Here is an 11405-nt window from a genome sequence, read left to right as displayed (position 1 = left end):
TCTCTCGGTACATCTTGTACGCTTTGTATGTTGATCAACTTGATTCACTCTTGACTTAGTCTTGATCGACCTTGAATCTTTCCAACTCTGTACATTTGGATGATGTCTTGAAGGTAGACATGAATGATCACACAATCATCTTCTTCAAGACATGCTTGCAATAAGCTCAACACTCACATGACCAATCTTTGGATAATTCCTCAATAGCACCTTGGTAAACTCATAAACTCCTTGAAACCAACACATGGACTTCAAGAAAATCCTATGGACAAATCCTTAAAATATAACTCAAAGCAACCATTAGTCCATAGATAATGTCATCAATTACCAAAACCACACATGGGGGCACCACATGTCCTTTCAATCTCCCCCATTTTGGTAATTGATGACAATCACTTTCAAGAGAGTTTATATAAGGAATTATGCATCACCATGCAATGCAACAACTAATGATGCATGCGTATGAGATGCAAAAGCTTAGGAACAAAACCAAAGCAAGAAGAGATAAACAGATGACTCTCTAAACTTTTTCGTAAAACTCTCTAAAACTTCTCCCCCATTGGCATCGATTGCCAAAATGGACGAAAAGCTAAGAAGGCCAATATAAATTGTGTTCCTCCATAAATTGTGTATTTCTCAATAAGAGAGTGGAATGCACTACACATATCCAAAGGTAAATACTTGGAGGAAGAAAAAATATATTGAGGCTCAAAGATTGCTAAAGAATGATATGCCACAAAGACATAACAAAGAGAGAAACAAGCAATCAGGCAATCAAAAGATACCAATTGAAATAAGCTATCAAAAGATACCAATTGAACTAACAAGACCAATGCTCCTATGAGCCACATGAAAAAGATATTATGATATGAGCAAAGGAGTGTTCCAAAGAAACTAGAGAAGCTCCCCATGATTTGTGCACACATAAGAATATTTGTATTTGGATACAAAGTGCACAAAATAGGATCATAGCTCCCCCAAAATCAATAGAAACTTACAACAAGTGCAAGTTAGCATAATATAAACAAACCCTAGGACTTGCAACAAACACAATGGTTGAACGACATGTAAAAGAGGAAACTTAAGAATAGGCTCAACCAAAAAAAAGATGTGTGTGAGTCATGGCAAAGCACTTGAGAAGACTAATATAAGGATGAGCATTAAGCATCAACATAGTCTTGGATAAATGAGATACAAGGTGCAAGACATGACCTTCCCCCCCACACACAAGAAGCAAATGGATACACAAGCTTTCTAAAAAGATAATAACAAAGCTTGCGACAACCCATGGTGAAGATAGAAGATGAAAGCCCCGTCAAGACGAGGGATACCAATTAATTAAGATGGCAAAACCTCATAAAGATAAGCACGAGGAAAATAATCTTCACCACACAAGAGTGCATCAAGATGCAACGATATAAGATCCGCACTCAAGATAAATCCTTTCACATAACTACCAAGGAAAGGTGGACATGAAAGAATAAGGATATCAAGTACAGATGTAACTTCTCTCAAGTGTATAAGATTCTAGGTAGATGAATATCATGATGATACCAATCCACAAAGAAGGATGCACACACGAAATAGTTACAAAAAGGAAGGGAAAAGATATCCACATGGGAGTCATAAATATACCAATAAGATATTTTCTTGAAGGCATAGCACATGGCTAGATATGGTCTTATTGTATATAAATGAGTTCCAACCACACGAGCATCAAAGACATCACAACTAGAAACATGAGATCATTGTTGGGATGCTTTGAGAAAGGAAATAAGTATCACAAGAAAGAATGAATTACATGCCATGATACAACCTACACAAGATTGATGCAAGAAATGTGTGCATGAAGTAGATGATGATACTTGTTACCGAGATACCATTGGAAGGATGTAGTAGATACCAATTGAAGGTAGATAGTAGTTCATTGAACATCCTAGCTTGACTCCAATAAGCTCATGGTGACACCACCTTCCTTGTGGGTGAGCCGAGCATCCAATGCATCTCCAATTGTTCCGAGACCAACAACACAAACAAAATGGTACCCAAACTCATTGGGACCAAAGATTTAGAGAACCAACAATACATAGGACAAACTCCACATAAATATGTGCATATAGATATGAAAATGAATTTCATGCACATCTCATCCAATTTGAGACTTGGTGGAGTTTCCCTATATAATGGGTCAAAGAAAGAAAGCATGCCAAAGAAACTACATGAAGTTAATATGCATGCTCAAGACTTTCAAGAACCGATACCAAATGACAAAGAAAAAACAAGAGAAGAAAAGATACCAAATGAATAGATCGTCACTTGGAGGATATCCATAATAGATACATCGAGGAATGAGATATCCGTTGATACACACTAAATAAAATATATCAAACTCCCAAAAGAGAGGATGGTTCCAAGCAAACCAAGCTCTCTACAAAGTTTCATGATGGCACAACATACCAAAAAGAAAATGGCTTGCCTTCCACCAACACACACTTGATAAGGATCGCAAGATGAGTGTTTTATAGAAAATAGGATAGCTCCCCCAAGACTAGTGCATTATAGAGAATTTTCATTTGAATATAAAATGCACAAGGTGGGATCACCACTTTCACTATATCTATAAAACACTAGACAAGATCAAGAAATTAACAAGATCCACAAGTGGTATGGAAGACAAAGGGAGTTGATACATTCCTTGGCAAGAGAAAAGGCAAATTAAAGCATAAGCTAATGTAAAGATGATCAATAAATTCTACCACACAAGTGAGTACCAATTGTCAAAAGACAAGAAGTAAATTGAAATAATTCCCGATGGTAGATAGCAAGGATATCCAACATCATCTTCACACCACACACAAGCAAATTGCAACTTGTAGAGCTAACATGCCACCAAGGAACAAGATAATTTACAATATCAATTCTAGGTGACAATATCTCAAATGTACACATTTTCTAGGCTTGTAATATGCACATAGCATATTACTCCCCCATAATGTGATACCAATAAGAACTTAACAAGAGGCAATAAGAGGATCCAACAAGAGATAACTAGTGGACTATTTAGAATTTGAATTTCTCATGAGAATACATACCACATAGCGACTAGATATTCTTGTAATATCAATACTAGATGGTATTCCTCATGTACACACATTTATAGGATTGTGGGGTGTACAAAGCACATCACTCCCCCATAATGGGATATTCCATTAATCTCTCACAAGAGCCAAATAAGATACAAACAAGATGCATAAAGGCTCAACGTATGACACACATGTACATGATGTGCAAACCAACACACACATACTTGATTACTCAAGATAAGCAATTGTAGGCACAACATATACAAACACATGCAAGGAACAAAACCAAAACATGCAAAGGGGCAAGTAACTTTCAATGTAAACAATTTAAGTACAAGTTACTGGAAGGAGGCACATTGGATATAGTATAGAAACTTGATAACCCAATTAACTTGGCTTGAGACACTAAGAATGATGAAGTCCCCTTAATTCTTCATAAAGTAGCCAAGTCTCCAATGCCCTCCAACAACACCTATTGATCAAGTTTGAGCTAGTTGGTCCACAACCAAGTTGGGTCCTAAGAGATTAGTCACAATAGGCTTGGCTACCCAAATGGTTCTTTTCTTGACACCACTTTGAGTACCAACAAGTTTGGCAAACACATTGCCAACCTTATCCTTCCCAAGAGAATAGATATCATCAATAATAATTGGGTTGGATAAGTTACCACTAGTGCATGAAGAAGCGAGGTGACCTTTCTCACGACATAGGTAGCAACGTCTACTCTTCACTTTCTTCTCACTTGATTTCTCAACTTGAGAAGCATTAGCTTGAGTTTTCCTAGGATGAGGCCTTTCTTCAACTTGAGGTTGAGCATGAGAGTGAACTTGTGGCCGCTTCCCTTGTTGCTTGTCACTAATGGGCTTCTTCTTCAATGGGAAAGATCTAACATGATGCCCTTCTACTTTGCACTTGAAGCAAATAATCTTGGCCGAATTCTTGACTTGTTCTTGGCCCTACTTTTTGTTCATCTTGGACTTATTCTTCTTCTTATTGGAGTTGAACCCAAGTCCACCTTTGTCATTGGGGGATTTTTGCACACTCAAGATATTATTGAGTGTGTATTTCCCTTCATGACTCTTTTCCAAGTCTTTCTTCAAAGAAGTGACTTGGGGCTTGAGCTCTTTGATTTCCTCTACATGGTTAGTCTCAAAACAAGTACTAGAGGAAGTATAAGATTCATCGTTAGAGCAACAAGGCAAGGAAAGCAATTCATCACAAGATGTACCAACATTGTGAGTAGATGAATTACAAGGACTAGCACATGGCAATATAGTATTTTGACTAGAAATAGTGCTAGTATCCACATGAGGCTCACTAGATGTTACCTTAGCAATCATGGCCTCATGAGCTATCTTTAGCACACTATGGGATACTCGAAGATCATCATGAGAGCTTGAGAAGTTTTCATGAATTTCTCCCAATTTCTCATATTTGCTAGATAGCAACTCAAGTTGAGCCCGTAGCTCAACATTCTCCTTCAAAATGGATGCTTCACTAGAAATAGAGTTAGTAGCACAAGCATCATCAATAATAGCAAGAGGAGAAGGCAAATTGGCAATCTCTTTAGAATATGAAGCTTTAAGTTGTGCATGAGACTCGGTGAGTTTGATGAGCTCACTCTTAATGAACCTTGAGCCATTTTCGAGGTGCCCAAAGTCCTCAAGGAGTTTAGCATGCGCAACTTCAAGCTTCTCATTTTTAGTTTCAAAATCATTGGCCACCTCAAGAGCTCTATCATGAGATTCCTTCACTCTAGATAGTTTTAGAGCAAAAGTCTCCTCAAGAGATCCGGAGGTGGTTTGTTCATGTTCAAGAGCTTGACATAGCTCCGTGATCTCACTTGCGTAATCACGCTCATGAGCTTCCATTTTCTCAATGGTGACCTCATGCTCATCTAGATGAGATTCCAACTCCTTAATGTATTTCTTGCCCTCAATGGCAGTAGAGATGATTTCCATGAAGTTGGAATGAGCAAGATTATTTTTGTGAAGAGCTTTAAAAATCATTTCCCCCTTAATTTTTAAGGAAGCAATATTATCATTCTCTTCATCATTATCCTCATCATCATTGGCATTAACATCATCATCAACTGACATATTGGGGTTCAAAGTAGCAGATACCTTTGACGCCTTAGCCATAAGGCAAAAAGCAATAGATGATGATGTAGGATCCCTTGAGGCACCATTCAAGACCACATCTTGTTCCATGGAGTGTTGGGTTTCCTTTACATTGTTAGCACAACAACTAGAGGAAATACAAGCATTTTTATCATGGCAACAAGACATAGCAAGCATATCATCATGAGATTTAGTCAAGAAATTTCTACATGATATGCAAGGACTATCAACACAAGCATGTGAAACATTTGGAGTGCTTGAAGTGTTAAAGTCCAAAGAAGGAGCATTGCAATAAGATAGTGATGAAGAGTCACCAACGATTAGCACACTATCATCATTGCAATGACCAACACTACTCACCATAGCATTACCTTGTGGCAATCCACATGTAGGTGAAGTAGAAGAAGTTGAGAAGGCAATGCGGCCGGAGGTGGAGGGAGAACAATCATCCCCACAAAACTTGGACACACCATATTTATCTTGAAGCTTCGTCCACAACTCATGAGCATCCCGCAACGGCATGAGTTGAAATATAACTACATTGCTCACAGCATCAAAGAGCCGATTAGAAGCTTGAGCATTGAGATAAGAGTTTTTTTCATCCTCTAAAGATAATCGTTAAGGATCCTTTGGAGGAGAAAAACCCATATCTACAATTCGCTCTAAATTTGGGTCCATGGCCCTAAAGAGATTAAGCATGCGAATTACCCAAACATCAAAATGTGTGCCATTGAAACTAAGAGTTTCAGAGAATCCTAATCCCCTAGTAGACATCTTTACTCTCTAGGTGGTAAATCCTAATAAAGAGAGACGAGGCTCTGATACCAATTGAAAGATCGTGGGTGTCGCCTATAGGGGGGTGAATAGGCGCTTTAAAATAATTATGGTTTAGGCTTGAACAAATGCGGAATAAACCTAGCGGTTAATTTGTCAAGCACCAAACCTACAACAACTAGGCTCACCTATGTGCACCAACAAATTATGCTAAGCAAGATAAAAAACTAAGTGATAGCAATATATATGACAAAAAACAATATGGGTATCACAAAGTAAAGTGCATAAGTAAAGGGCCCGGGTAAGAGATAGCCGAGGCACGCAGAGACGACGATGTATCCTGAAGTTCACACCCTTGCGGATGCTAATCTCCGTTTGGAGCGGTGTGGAGGCACAATGCTCCCCAAGAAGCCACTAGGGCCACCGTAATCCCTCACGCCCTCACACAATGCAAGATGTCGTGATTCCACTAAGGGACCCTTGAGGGAGGTCACCGAACCCGTACAAATGGCAACCCTTGGGGGCGGTCACCGAACCCGTACACTTTGGAAACCTTGGGGGCGGTCACCGGTACCCGTCAAATTGCTCGTGGCGATCTCCACAACCTAATTGGAGACCCCGACGCTTGCCCGGAGCTTTACACCACAATGATTGAGCTCCGAATAACACCAACCGTCTAGGGTGCTAAGGCACCCAAGAGGAACAAGCTCTAGGGTGCCCAAACACCCAAGAGTAATAAGCTTCTCAAACTTCACTTCCATGTATCATCGTGGAGAACTCAAACCGATGCACCAAATGCAATGGCAAGGGCACATGGAGTGCCCAAGTCCTTCTCTCCCAAATCCCACCAAAGCAACTAATGTTAGGGAGGAAAATGAGAGGAAGAGCGAAAGAAGAACACGAAGAGATCCAAGATCTAGATCCAAGGGGTTCCCTCACTTAGAGGAGAAAGTGATTGGTGGAAACGTGGATCTAGATCTCCTCTCTCTTTTACCTCAAGAACTAGCAAGAGTCATTGGAGGGATTGAGAGTTAGCAAGCTCGAAGAAGGTCAATAATGGGGGAAGAACACGAGCTCAAGAGATAAGGTTTATTGGGGAAGAAGACCCCCTTTTATAGGTGGGGATAAATCCAACTGTTATGCTCACAGCCCGCACAGAGTGGTACTACCGCTCGACCTGACGGTACTACCGCTAGGGGTAGCGGTACTACCTCAAAGGGTAGCGGTACTACTGCTTGCGAGTGGTACTAAAAAATACATCCGTGCCTACCACCGCTGGACTTGTGACGAGTTTTTGGTCCGGAGTGGTACTATCGCTGTAGTAGCCGCGGTAGTACCACTCTGGAGCGGTAGTAAAAAATTGCATCGGCTCCTGTCCGTGGTAGTACCGCTGCAGCCTTTTCAGAACACCAAAACTGCCACAACTTCTGCAAACGGACTCTGAATTCAACGAAACCAAGTTTGTTGGAAAGCGAACGACATGGGATAACACAATCTTGATAGAAATATAAATAATAAGCAAATTACAAAAGTACCATGAGAAAATGGTGATAACTCTTCCTCAAAAAAGACCGGTAAAACCTCCAACACCGAAAATGCGATAGAAGAAGCATATGAAATCCGGTTTTGATGAACTAGAGCTTGTCACGAAGATAACCACAAGCTCTAAAACCTCAAAAGAAAATACGAATAAAATCAAGAAATATGATGCAAGGATGCAATGGTTTGAGCTCTCAACAAACGATACGATCATGCTACTCACTTGAGACCCCCCTTGATAGTACGGCTATCGATCCTATAACCCGGTCTCCAAACTATCACCATGAGACCGGTAAAATATAAAACCTATCAAGGGCAAACCTTTGCCTTGCACAAAGTCCAATTGAGCTAGATGATGACGATCTTGACTCCCTCATTTTGGACCACCTTTCTTGATTGCGTTTGCTCGATGAAGACTAGTTGATTGCTCCCCCATACTCCACTATGGGTGAGCCACTCTTTGGAACATTTTCACAAGTCCATTATCCCCACAATGGACGACAATCTTCAAGCACTTGATCTCTTCATGATGCATCACTTGAACGTGCACACCGCAACCTAACCCCACAAAGAACTCTCACGAAGACCATGGTTTAGTACACAAAGCGTAATGGACAATGCTTACCATACGATGGGATCACTTGATCCCTCGGCACATCTTGTACGCTTTGTATGTTGATCAAATTGATTCACTCTTGACATAGTCTTGATTGACCTTGAATCTTTCCAACTCTCTACATTTGGATGGTGTCTTGAAGGTAGACATGAATGATCACACAATCTTTTTCTTCAATACATGCTTGCAATAAGCTCAACACTCACATGACCAATCTTTGAATAATTCCTTAATACCACCTTGGTCAACTCATAAACTCCTTGAAACCAACACATGGACTTCAAGAAAAGCCTATGGACAAATCCTTCAAATATAACTCAATGCAACCATTAGTCCATAGAGAATGTCATCAACTACCAAAACCACACATGGGGGCACCGCATGTCCTTTCAATAACCATGGAAAGGATCAGATTCAACCAAAGTAATCAATCTGGGTCGACAGAAAATTCATAATCCTTATCATCAATAAAGATAGGTGAAGTAGCAAACTTAGGATCACATTTCATTCCAGCATTCAGAGATTTTTCTTTATACTTGCATAATAATTTTTCTAGATCATCTCTATCCTTACCAGCAAGAATATCTCTAGTTGCCTCCTCACTCATAGCATAACCTTCCGGTACCTTTGGCAATTCATATCTAGGAGGGCTAGTTCTAGTAGGTGTTTCAAGATTTTCAGTTTCAAGCTCATCATCAGTTTCAACAATATCATGTTGTCTTACTCTAGCAATTTGTTCATCAAGAAATTCACCTAGTGGCACATCATCATCAAACAAGGTACTAGCATCATCATGAGTAGCATTCATAGCAGAAGTAACATCATCAATAACTTGCGACATATCAGAATTAATAGCATGTGGCGGTGTTGCAAGTTTACTTATAACAGAAGGTGAATCTAAAGCAGAGCTGGATGACAGTTCCTTACCTCCCCTCGTCTTAGAGGGGAAAATCTTAGTCTTAGCATTCTTCAGATTCTTCATAGTGATAATATGATAATAATCCCAAGTGACTCAACAGATATAGCCATGCTCCCAGGCAGCGGTGCCAGAAAAAGGTCTTGGTAACCCACAAGTATATAGGATCGCAATAGTTTTCGAGGGTAGAGTATTCAACCCAAATTATAGATTCGACACAAGGGGAGCCAAAGAATATTTGCAAGTATTAGCAGTTGAGTTGTCAATTCAACCACACCTGGAGATTAATTATCTGCAGCAAAGTGATCAGTAGCAAAGTAATATGATATTTTTGATAGCAATGGTAGCAGCAACAGTAACGATAACAGTGATAGTAATGATTTTTTAGGAAGTGCAATAGTAGCAACAGTAGTAGTAACTTAGCAAGAACAATATGTAGGAAAATTGTAGGCATTGGGTCGGTGATTCGTTGGATGATATTCATCATGAGACAGTCATAACCTAGGGCGATATAGCACTAGCTCCAGTTCATAAATATAATGTAGGCATGTATTCCGTAAATAGTCATACGTGCTTATGGAAAGAACTTGCATAACATAATTTGTCCTACCCTCCCGTGGCAGTAGAGTCCTATTGGAAGATGAGGGATATTAAGGCCTCATTTTAATAGAGAACCGGAACACAACATTAGCACACGATGAATACATGAACTCCTCAAACTACGATCATCACCGGGAGTGGTCCCGACTATTGTCACTCCGGGTTTGCCAGATCATAACACGTAGTAGGTGACTATAACTTGCAAGATCGGATCTAGAACATGAATATAATGGTGATAACCTAAATGGTCCAGATCTGAAACCATGGAACCCGGGCCCAAAGTGACAAGCATTAAGCATGGCAAAGTCATAGCAACATCAATCTCAGAACACAATGGATACTAGGGATCAGGCCCTAACAAAACTAACTCGATTACATGATGAATCTCATCCAACTCCTCACCGACCAGCGAACCTACGAAGGAATTACACAGTCCTAGTGGGGAGCATCATGGAATTGGCGATGGAGAAGTGTTGGTGATGAAGAAGATCCCCCTCTCCGGAGCCCATACGGACTCCAGATCTGGCCTCCCGATGAAGAACAGGAGACGACGGCGGCTCCGACTCGTGAAACACGATAATTCTTTCTCCCTATTTTTTTTTGAAAAATATGATTTTATAGCGTCGGTTTTAGGGTCTTCGAGGCCACCGGGTGGGGACAACCCACGTGGGCGCGCCTGGAGGGGGTGGCGTGCCCTGGTGGGTTGTGCCCACCCAGGTGCCCCCCTCCGGTGGTTCTTGACTCCAGAAATTCTCTTCTATTGTATAAAAAATCCCCAAAAAGTTTCGTTCCATTCCGAGAACTTTTATTTCTGCACAAAAACAACACTATGATAGTTCTGCTGAAAACAGCGTCAGTCCGGGTTAGTTTCATTCAAATCATGCAAATTAGATTCCAAAACAACATGGAAACATTAGGAAAAGTAGATACGACGGAGAAGTATCAGGAAGTAGAGCCTCGTAAGGGGCAACCCTTGGATAGTTGCTCCTGTCAAATTGCCTAAATTTCGCAAGGGGCCTAAATATATTTTTTTCACGTCCAACAGTGGTTTTCCGGAAAAAGGTTTAGAAATTGTAAGGTCAAGTACATGGTTTGTCAAAAAATATTTGAACATTTATTGCAAATCAGATATTTTCGATTTTTATGATTTTTTCCAAAAATGTGAATTTAAAATTATTAAAACTTTCCAAGAAAATTATCACTTTTGGGAAATGATTGCATTTTTGGAGAAACTGTGAACATCTTGAAAACTTTAGAAACATGTGTCAAAAATTGTGAACATTTTTAGAAAAGAAAATAAAGAAGAAAAAGAAGTAGAAGAAGAGGTAAAAGAAAAATGAAAGAAACAAAAAAAACCTGAGAAAAACCGGAAGAGAAACAACAACAAAGAACAAATAAAGCTTGACGAGTAACTTCTTAAAACCAGACCCAAGAAAGAAACCAGACTCAAGACCTTCCAAAAAAGCAAAAACAGTCTAGTATGCTAGTTGATGGGCTGGCCCAATTGATTGTTAGGGCTACTTTGTGTTTGTGAATCACTTTGCTGTAATGAGTGGAAATTATGATTTTTTACTTTCTGATGAAAAGGGACTTGGACACCATTCAAAGCCTGCAATCACAATATATATAGACCATTGCAACTTTTACAGCAGACACCTAGAAAACAATTGAAGTTGTCCTGCCTATTTAGTAGCGGTTCTAGGAAGCTTTGAGAACCTTGCGTCCATTTGAGTTTCCAAAAGTTCTCTCTCTCTCTC

This window comes from Triticum dicoccoides, chromosome 1B (genome assembly GCF_002162155.2).
Source record: "Triticum dicoccoides isolate Atlit2015 ecotype Zavitan chromosome 1B, WEW_v2.0, whole genome shotgun sequence".
NCBI classification, from domain to species: Eukaryota; Viridiplantae; Streptophyta; class Magnoliopsida; order Poales; family Poaceae; genus Triticum; species Triticum dicoccoides.
Note: the sequence above shows the minus strand (reverse complement) of the source record.